This window comes from Myotis brandtii, unplaced genomic scaffold (assembly GCF_000412655.1).
Source record: "Myotis brandtii unplaced genomic scaffold, ASM41265v1 scaffold847, whole genome shotgun sequence".
In the NCBI taxonomy this organism is placed as follows: Eukaryota; Metazoa; Chordata; class Mammalia; order Chiroptera; family Vespertilionidae; genus Myotis; species Myotis brandtii.
The window spans coordinates 2,442,082-2,451,058 of NW_005371441.1; positions in this window are offsets into that span (position 1 = coordinate 2,442,082).

An 8,977-nucleotide genomic window follows, 5' to 3' on the forward strand; every position below is an offset into this window, starting at 1 on the left:
AACCAAGGCTTTGCAAAGTTAGGTAATGTGTCCAATGTTAACCACTTTATAAGTGACAATCCTAAAACTGGAAGATCAGTATTTTGAAAGTTCATGCCCTCTGCTATTAGTTGATACAATATTAATTTCTAACGTTTTTGATCAATCTGATCCTTGCCTTGGAGAAGCAAGCTCAGCTTGCTTCAGTGAGAATAGGCGGATCAGAGAACATATACTTTCTCAAAGCTTCAGTAGCTTCATCTGTGAAAGGGGAGAATGATACCTGACTTACAGAAGTTTGCTGGCTATTATTGATGAGGATTAAATTAAGTAAACTATGTAAAAGAGCTTTGTAAAAAGTTCAGTTTAATAAAATGCACGCTTTTATCTGGAAGGTATAAATCATTTCCTAGTTACATGTAAAACCTTGTCACCAAGTGACTGAGAGTAGCCTGGGTGTGGTGCTATAGAATGGGTGTGAGAGGCGGTTGACAATGACCTGAAGGGCCCTAGAGTGTGTGCCTTGTCACAGTGTGGTCCAGGAGTCTGGGCCTCCTGGCCACGTGGCTGAGTTTGAGTGTGAGCATGGCAGGCAGGATGGGAAGAATGGCCGAGGACAGCCTCAGGGAGCTGCTGCTCACCTCTCCGACCACTCCTCTCCCTGCTCACCCTGCAGTCTTCAGGAGGCTCCCTGACTTCTCCGAGCGGACAGGTGGCTAGGAGCTTCCCGGACCTTCTGTTACAAAAACCACAGTGGCTTAGCGGCCGCACACCTGGAGCCTCATTCTTTTAACCCCAGCCTTCAAGAGCTTAATCTGGCTCCACTCTCCTATTTGTAGCTGCTCCAACTCTCAGTTCTTTGGTGTTTCCCACTAAGAATGAATACAAATGGGCACCATCTTCCAGGTCCTTTGTGGGCACTGCCAGTGACAGTGGGGAGAGACAGGCCACAACAAAATCTCAATCCTGGGGAAGTTGAAAGTGTAAGACTTGCTCAGGGGATGAACTCATGGCTGCTGTGCTAGGTCCCCATGCTTTGCTGGCAGAGTAGAGAGCTCCTGGCATTAGGTCTCCTCCCATCCCATCCAGCTGTTCTCTTACCCAGTGGCAGCTGAGCTCTCTGAACACACCTCTCCCCCTGGGTTGTCCCTTTAGTTAAGTGGATGGTCTGCATTTCTGAGACCTCTCCTGGCTCTGCTGTTCATAGAAGTGGCCTCATTGGGCTATTTCCTTTCTGAATTCCAATAAAGATACTAAGGAATCCACAAGAACTTTTGAGTTTATCTGACAGAAAACATTTGTCCTTTGTACATTCCTTTTTATTTACTATAGCCAATCATTTGTCAGGATTCGTTTTCTTAAAACCAAAATAAGGAAAGGAGTCTAATTAAAGATGATCACATCATAGCTTTAGCCCATTTTAATTTATTTCACTTTAAAACTATGTGACAAATAAAGATATAATTTTTTTATATGGAGGTTTGAAAATCCTCCTTGCACTGAGTTTTACTATGGGATATTTAGAGATGAAGGTTAGTCAGAATCCAATATAGTTCAACTTGACAAACACTGCTAGGCTCTTTTCCTGATTATATTTAAGGAGTGAGTAATATTTACAAGAGCCCGGCCGTGGTTTATTCAGATCTGTCCCAGAGTCTCTGCTCCCAGCCAGACCGAAAGTGCCTCCAGTGCAGAGATGGGGTTTGTTCAGACTGGCACTCACTCCAGTGCCTTGAGAGCGGCTGGGATACCCAGGGAGTCGGGGGCATAACTGTTGTGTTCAATAGTGCCCAACAAGTTCTTTGACCTCAGGGCATTTACTATCACTTATGGTCAGTAAGGCACATAATATGACATCACATTATTGCATAATGCCTATAGTAGACCATACTATCACATAATATAATAAGGTACTTTGGGAGTGACGAGCACCATGGTGTGGAAGCATAAAGAGAGGACGTTATTTCTGGTTGAGGGAGAAATGGGGAAGGGGTGGGTGTTTCTAGAGGTGGGTGAGATGGAAGGGATGCTGTCACTATTTGCCCATGACCTTAAAGATGGGTTATGTTTATACAGGAAGATACAAGGACAGGGAAGGCCATAAGTAGAGACATGGAGAAAAAGTGTTAGGGAATCATTAGCCAGCCTCAGAGGAACATAGGTGAGAAGCATGCAGGGAGGTGGTATGTGATCATTCAGGAATGGAGTTAATGTCATATTTTTGGACTTGCTAGTGTAGGCATTAAAGATTTTGGAGTAGAGTTGGAATGAAATAAAAATTTAACCTTAGAAAAACACTGTGTAGATTAAAGTTTTCAGATGAAAAGGGAGTACATCAATTTGGAGGTGATTAGAATAGTTCAAGAGAGTTATAATAAAATTTAAAAATTATTTAGGACTTGCTCTTTGAAATGATTGCTTATGGTTGTAAAGAGGATTTTGTTTCAAAAGAGACTAGTGGAGAAAGAAGTAGGCTGGCAGTAAAAAGAAATTACTCTGCTACTGATGTGCTGAGTAACCTTAGTAAACCACTTGCATGCTCAGCGCTCTGTTTTCCCATCTGTAAAGTGGGCATAATAACTACAAACTCCCATCCAAGATTCTGCTAGTGATACAGTGAAGACATTGGTTTATGTGCTTTATGCTTAAGGGAATGGGGGCACTGAATTCAGTGATTTGAGGATAGAAGGAAGAAGTCAGATTGTACTTTCTCTCTTCCTCTTTTTTTTTTCTCTTCTAAGGAGAAATAACAGGTAAGGGTGCCAATTAAAAATAAAAAAGAAAAGGCAAAGACTTATTGGGGGTGGGGCTTGGGGAAAGGCCAACACACTAAGTAATTTAATTTCAGTTACAATAAATCTCAAATGATGACACTATACTCCTGAGAATGTGTCATGGTGGACAATGCCTGGCTTTGTATTTTAAGCCGAAGTGCAGGGAGAGGGTGACATTATAATATTCGGCATGAAGAACATGGTTCATGTTGGTTTGTTGGTCTATTTCTCCAGATCGTGTAGGCTTCACAAATTGAGGTACTTCAAGTCTAGTTTGTGAAGGAAAATATTCATAGAAAAATGTTTTCTAGGAAAGGAAAAAGCAGAAAGCAATGGTCTCCTGCTTGCTATGGCACTCATGTTGCATAAACAATATTAATGTAGTTGAGTAATAAGCACTCAGAGCAGTTCACAAATTATTCATGTTCAGACTATGCAGGGCCCTTCTTCACTTCCTTCTCACCACCTGGATTCTATCCATTTTACTCCTCCCTCAGCACTTGGAATACAAGCCAAATTTAAGTGTGCCAATTTTCTACTTGTTAGCAGTCATGGTAATATGTTGTCCAGTGGGGAAAGGGATTTATAATGCTAAATGAAGGGAGGTTTTTGGATTGTTTGAAACTTTAATTTGTTGATGGCATTCCTAGAATCCATTACCACTGATATCTGAGAATTGAGTACATTAGACAAGTTTGTAGACTTACAAAAGTGTAGCTAGTGAGGGCTGCACTTGACTTCTTTATGCAGCTCTTTAGTTCAAAATTTATTGCCAATTTTATTTATCAAACTTATTCTCAGAGGAGTTGTGTTTGCTGTGGCCACAAGGAAACATCTGTGAGCTTAAACCTTAGAGGCATATAGCCAGTTAGAACATTTGGCCTATAAAGCTTAGATTGTAGAAGAAAAAAATTAATCAAGGCAACCCTTAAAAATATCAAGAAGGCAACTAAAAAAATGTCTTATCACAGACAAACTTAAGTATTGAGTTCATGTTAATTAAGAAATGTCAGAATCCATAATGAATCAACTAGGAGTGTCATATTATGGCAAGTTTGGAAGTTGATGTCAATCTCTACTGCTAGGATTTATGGCAGATTATATAATGGAATCCCGAGTTCCAAGAGATCAAAGGAAATGCTGGCTCTTTCTTCATCTATTCTCTTAGGTCAAGCCTACCCAATAAGAAGCCAAGCGGAGAGTTGAGCAATTATCTGAAGTAGGTGGTAGAGACTGCCAAAACCAGATAATACATAACCAGAAAGTCACCATGGAGGGGGGAAATGTGGGCTGAAAATAGAAGGGATGAGGGCAAAATGTCAAACAATTTGGTCAGTGTCCATAGTCTAAATTGATTGGATAATAGCCAATTCCTTGCTTTGTGTAATTATTTAGAATGAGCCTAAAAGACTGGGGTTAAAAAAATCAAAAGAAGATGCTTAGGCTGTTGTATGTTTGTGCAAAATTTCTCCATATCTGTATTACTATCTGTGACATGTCTAACTCTGAGTTTTTCCAGGGATTGTATTTCACTGTTTTAGATTAGTGGGTCCAAGTGATTGAAGAAGCCCATATGATCTATGGACTCACATGGAGAAAAATTTTCTTTCGTAGATTAATTGAAGGTTATATTTAATTAACCTTTTCACCTCTATGGCATATGCTTATGAATTTTCCATGGGAAATGATTCTTTCTTACCTTCATCACTTTTTTGCATGACAATTTCTGTATCTCCTTGATTTTAGTAGAACATAATGGAGTTAACAAGCCATCTAGAATAGCATTTACATTACTGTTGCTTTAAAAAAAACAACTGTCAAAGTCTCAGATCAATATGGTATTTTTCTCTATTTGATATGGAAACCATAAACCACTTTCTCTGAGCAGATGTTTCCTAGACCTAAAATATAGAGTTCATGGGTCCCTATAAATCTGTCATGGGGTACCTGTTAATTCTGAGTCTCCTTAACTCAATGTTAAACTTTCCATTTGTTGTAGTTTTGTTGAGAGAATGTTAATAAATTAGGTTCATTGCTGCTTGCAAATAAGAAAAAACATAGTCACGCTAGTCTTTTAGATGGAAAAACAATGTTAAGAAATTAAACAAGTATTTTTTTTTCACTTTATCATGTCTGGTATATTTGAAGTCATTAGATAGCATTAAAAAATCTCAGGTTCTTTTTCAATATCTGACACCCCAAATGTTTGAAATCCACAGTGAAAATTACCAATGGACTCTTCCTGAGGTACCCTAAGGGAGTCTATTGAAATATCATATAATAAAGTAAAAATTTAGGGAGAATTTTACATGTAAGTAAGGATTAAGAAAGTTGTTTTACAAATAATAGGATAAAAGTGTGTATTGAGTGGCATTGCTAAATTCCTCACTTGCTTCGTGCAGTGACAGCTTTTCCTATCATAGAGCAAAGTCTGAATCTCCCTGGTGAACCCCTACCACACGGCTACCGCAGGTGCAACTCTGCTGTTGAACACCGTTGGAGATACTGTGGCCCATGACTTTTTGCTCTAATGGTAACATTGATCTGCAGAATTGGAAGTCAGCTGTAGACTTGAGTGGATAGAGTAGATGGTGGCCTATGCATTCTGCAAAAAATGCTGGGCAATGGTGTCGATGGTAAATAACTTCTGTCCTATTTCGCTTTGTAAAATACGATGGTCAAAGAATTTGAGCTGAACAGACTAGTGAAACATGATTCTCCAGTGCCTATTGCTAAGTGAGACTGCTTTTATCTTTGGCCACTTGTCTAATTTATTTATTTTTAAATCCTCACTGGAGGGTGTTTTTACCATTGATCTTTAGCAAGAGAGAGAGTGGAAGGGAGCAAGGATGGGGAAGAGAGACAGAGAGGGAAACATTGACTGGTTGCCTCCTGCACCCACCCCGACTGGGGCCGGGGGTCGAGCCTGCAACCAAGGTACGTGCCCTTGACCAGGAATTGAACTGAGACCCTTTGCTCTGAGGGCTGACACCCTAACCACTGAGAAAACCAGTCAGGGCAGACCACTTGTTTTATTTATGTGAGGAATCAAATCAGCTTTAATTAAGGAAATCTTTAGAAACCACTCATACCACCTTTTTGCTCCCTCTTAAAAACAAACGAAGAAGAAAACAAGAAAGACTACGGCACAAAAACTTCTGCATGTTTCCCAGGGCTATAGTAGCAAATCTTAGCACAGCTCTTTGGAGAAAGGATGGAGGAATTAATCTGAATTTTGAATCACCACTGAGGTATGTGTGAGCATATTTGTTTCCTGTTTCTCTCCCCTGACTTCTTCCATGAATACATAAGGCACAATTTGGCCATTGGGTGTGGAGAATAATTTTCCATTTAATTTCTTTGATTGTCAAGCCTGTATTGCCAGAGGCCTAGCAGTACACCAGGTATCCCTGTGTGCTCCTTGAAGGGAGGGATACGATCTGTAAGCCACACCATTAAAACATCCCTTCCATGCACTGTGTGGTCGAAGTTTCTTTACATATTATTGGGAAGGTTAGGGAATGTATCTACAATGATCAATAGTATATTCCACATGCAGAAAACTCAAACTTAAAAAAACAACAACACCTCTTTTATTTCATTCTTGTGTCCCTCAGAGTGCTATCATAGCTGCTAGCAAGTGGAAATATTTCCTGATTTGAATTTCAGAAGCTCCTTTTCTCCTGCCAGTTGGATGATGCTAATAAGAAGCAAAATGTGAGTGTGTGTTTAATTTAACCCTAAAGTAGAACAGCTTCAGAATATAGACTTTGTATATTCAGTTACCTACCAAGAAATGGAGACATGATCCTTACATTCTCAATCATCGAGAAGCTTTTCTATTGAATTTATTATTGAAAGTGACAAGTGGGAGTTTCATAATGAAAGCACACATGCATTTGGTGGACAAGTAGCCATTTCATTTGCATTTTTTATAAAATATATATTTTATTGATTTTTTTACAGAGAGGAAGGGAGAGGGAAAGAGAGTTAGAAACATCGATGAGAGAGAAGCATCGATCAGCTGCCTCCTGCACACCCCTTACTGGGGATGTGCCTGCAACCAAGGTACATGCCCTTGACTGGAATCGAACCCGGGACCCTTCAGTCCGCAGGCCGACGCTCTATCCACTGAGCCAAACCAGTCAGGGCTCATTTGCATTTTTAATCACTAAGCAATCATGTCATTTTTTATTTAAAATTTAAAAGAGAAAATAACTTACTGATCTTCAGGTCCATTCCTCATGTCCTCCACAGAACATTTCTAAACGACTTAGCAAACCTCTTGGAAAGCCGGGTATATATTACATTGAAAGTACAAGTTGTCACTGTTGCCAAAAGCCAACTTGAGAGGCTGTGTGCTCATTTAACAGTTTGTGAATCCAGTGCCAGGCATGTGATAGAAAGATTAAAATCCTTTCTGATTTCTAAATACCGTGCCCATACCCTTCAATAGCCAGGAAGTCTGAGTCAACTGAAGAACACTGTAAGGTTTCTTTTTATGTAACCAGCCCAAATTGCGGGGAGAGAGAGAGGAAGGGGGCGGGGGTTAGGACGCTGAGGTGTGGGACACAGTCTGTGTGCCCATCAGCTAGAGATGCCAGTGGACTAAGCCTGGTCTCACTAAGGACCACACTGGCACATACTGCTCAGCGTGGTAACTTCCTCACTGTAGAGCTGGCTTGAAATTTTGGGAAAATTTTGGTTGGGCCTTGTTTGCCTTGCTGTGCAGGAAATGAAGGTTTCTAGGCAAAGACTTCACTTAGCGACTAACCAAAATGTTAAATCACGTCACTAGTTCCAGGCTTTGCCACTGTCCTCAGCGGTGCGGTGGGACTGGTCAGGCCAGTCTTCTGAGGGTGACTGTTCTTAGGGATTTGGAAGCAACCCCAGAGCCTCTTCTCCAAGGGCATGGCTGCCGGCAGGCTGTTTAGAAGCTGCGGCAAAAACTCCTCTGGCGCAGGAATCTTAAACAGCTGTCGTTCAAATCCTTGTATTAGGAGTTTGAATATTGAATTGTGTGCCCACCACCCAAAGTCAAGTCATCTTCCATCACTATATATTCGGCCCCCTTTACCCTTTACTGCCCGTCCCACCTCCATACAGATCCTGCATCATAGAAATGTTCACTTGAAACCTATATGATCTATTGACCAGTGTCTTTCCCAATAAGTTTAATTTTTAAAAAAAGTCAGAGCAACTGCAAATGATCGCTTGTGTGAATCACAGAACTCCTAACAGGGTGAGCTGAGGGAGCTTCTTACTTCCAAGGAGATGTTGCCTGGAGCTATTTGCCAGCTCAATGCAGACAGTTTGGAGAGCAAGGAGCAAGACAATGAAGCCAGAGGAAGGAAGGAAAAAGTTTTTAAACAAATAAATGAGTTCTCTGCCCAACTGAGGCTGGGGAAAGAACGAATGCAAACCACTAGGAGTTTTTCTATCCGTTACTCCTTTTCTTGTTGTCTGTGTTTCCACGCACTTGTCAGTCTCTGAGTGGTCTTCTACCTGACGCTGATTATTCCAGAAAGGCCTACGTATGTGCTGTGGCTGGGACTTTGAGAGAGGTCTGAAACAAAGCCATGGGGATTCCGGGGGCCATTGAACTCATTGTGCGTCTATCTGCATAACTGTGCCATTTAGGTAATAGCACCAGAATCATATCCCTCCATTTTTATTGCCTTTCCATTTATTAATAAAACAGAACATCAGTGGTCTCCTACTCCCAAAGGTATTTGGCTCTATTAATTTTAAAATTTGGTCTTAATGTAAACAGAATCTAAGGGCCAAAGAGTACAATATATCCTATATAATAAAAGGCTAATATGCAAAACCGACCCAATGGTCACTATGACGCTCAATGCAGGAGCTGCCCCCTGATGGTCAGTGTGCCACAGCAGTCAGACATCCCCTGAGGGCTCCCGGACTGCAAGAGGGCGCAGGCCGGGCTGAGGCACCTCCCTGAGTGCACGGATTTCATGCACCGGACCTCTAGTAAAATATATTAGTAGGTTAGTGATATGCCCACATGTGGGGTTGTTCCACAACCATTCTTTCTTCCTGTTTTTTTTTTTAAAGATCTAAGTGTCAAGTTACAAAAGATCAATTCTTTAAATCCTATTTATTTTCTGATTTACTTTGATCATCCCTGGAATCAGTTCAGTCAAGTAATGAATATGACAGTAATATGACCTCTACACTTATCAATCCCATTTTCTGCTGGTAAT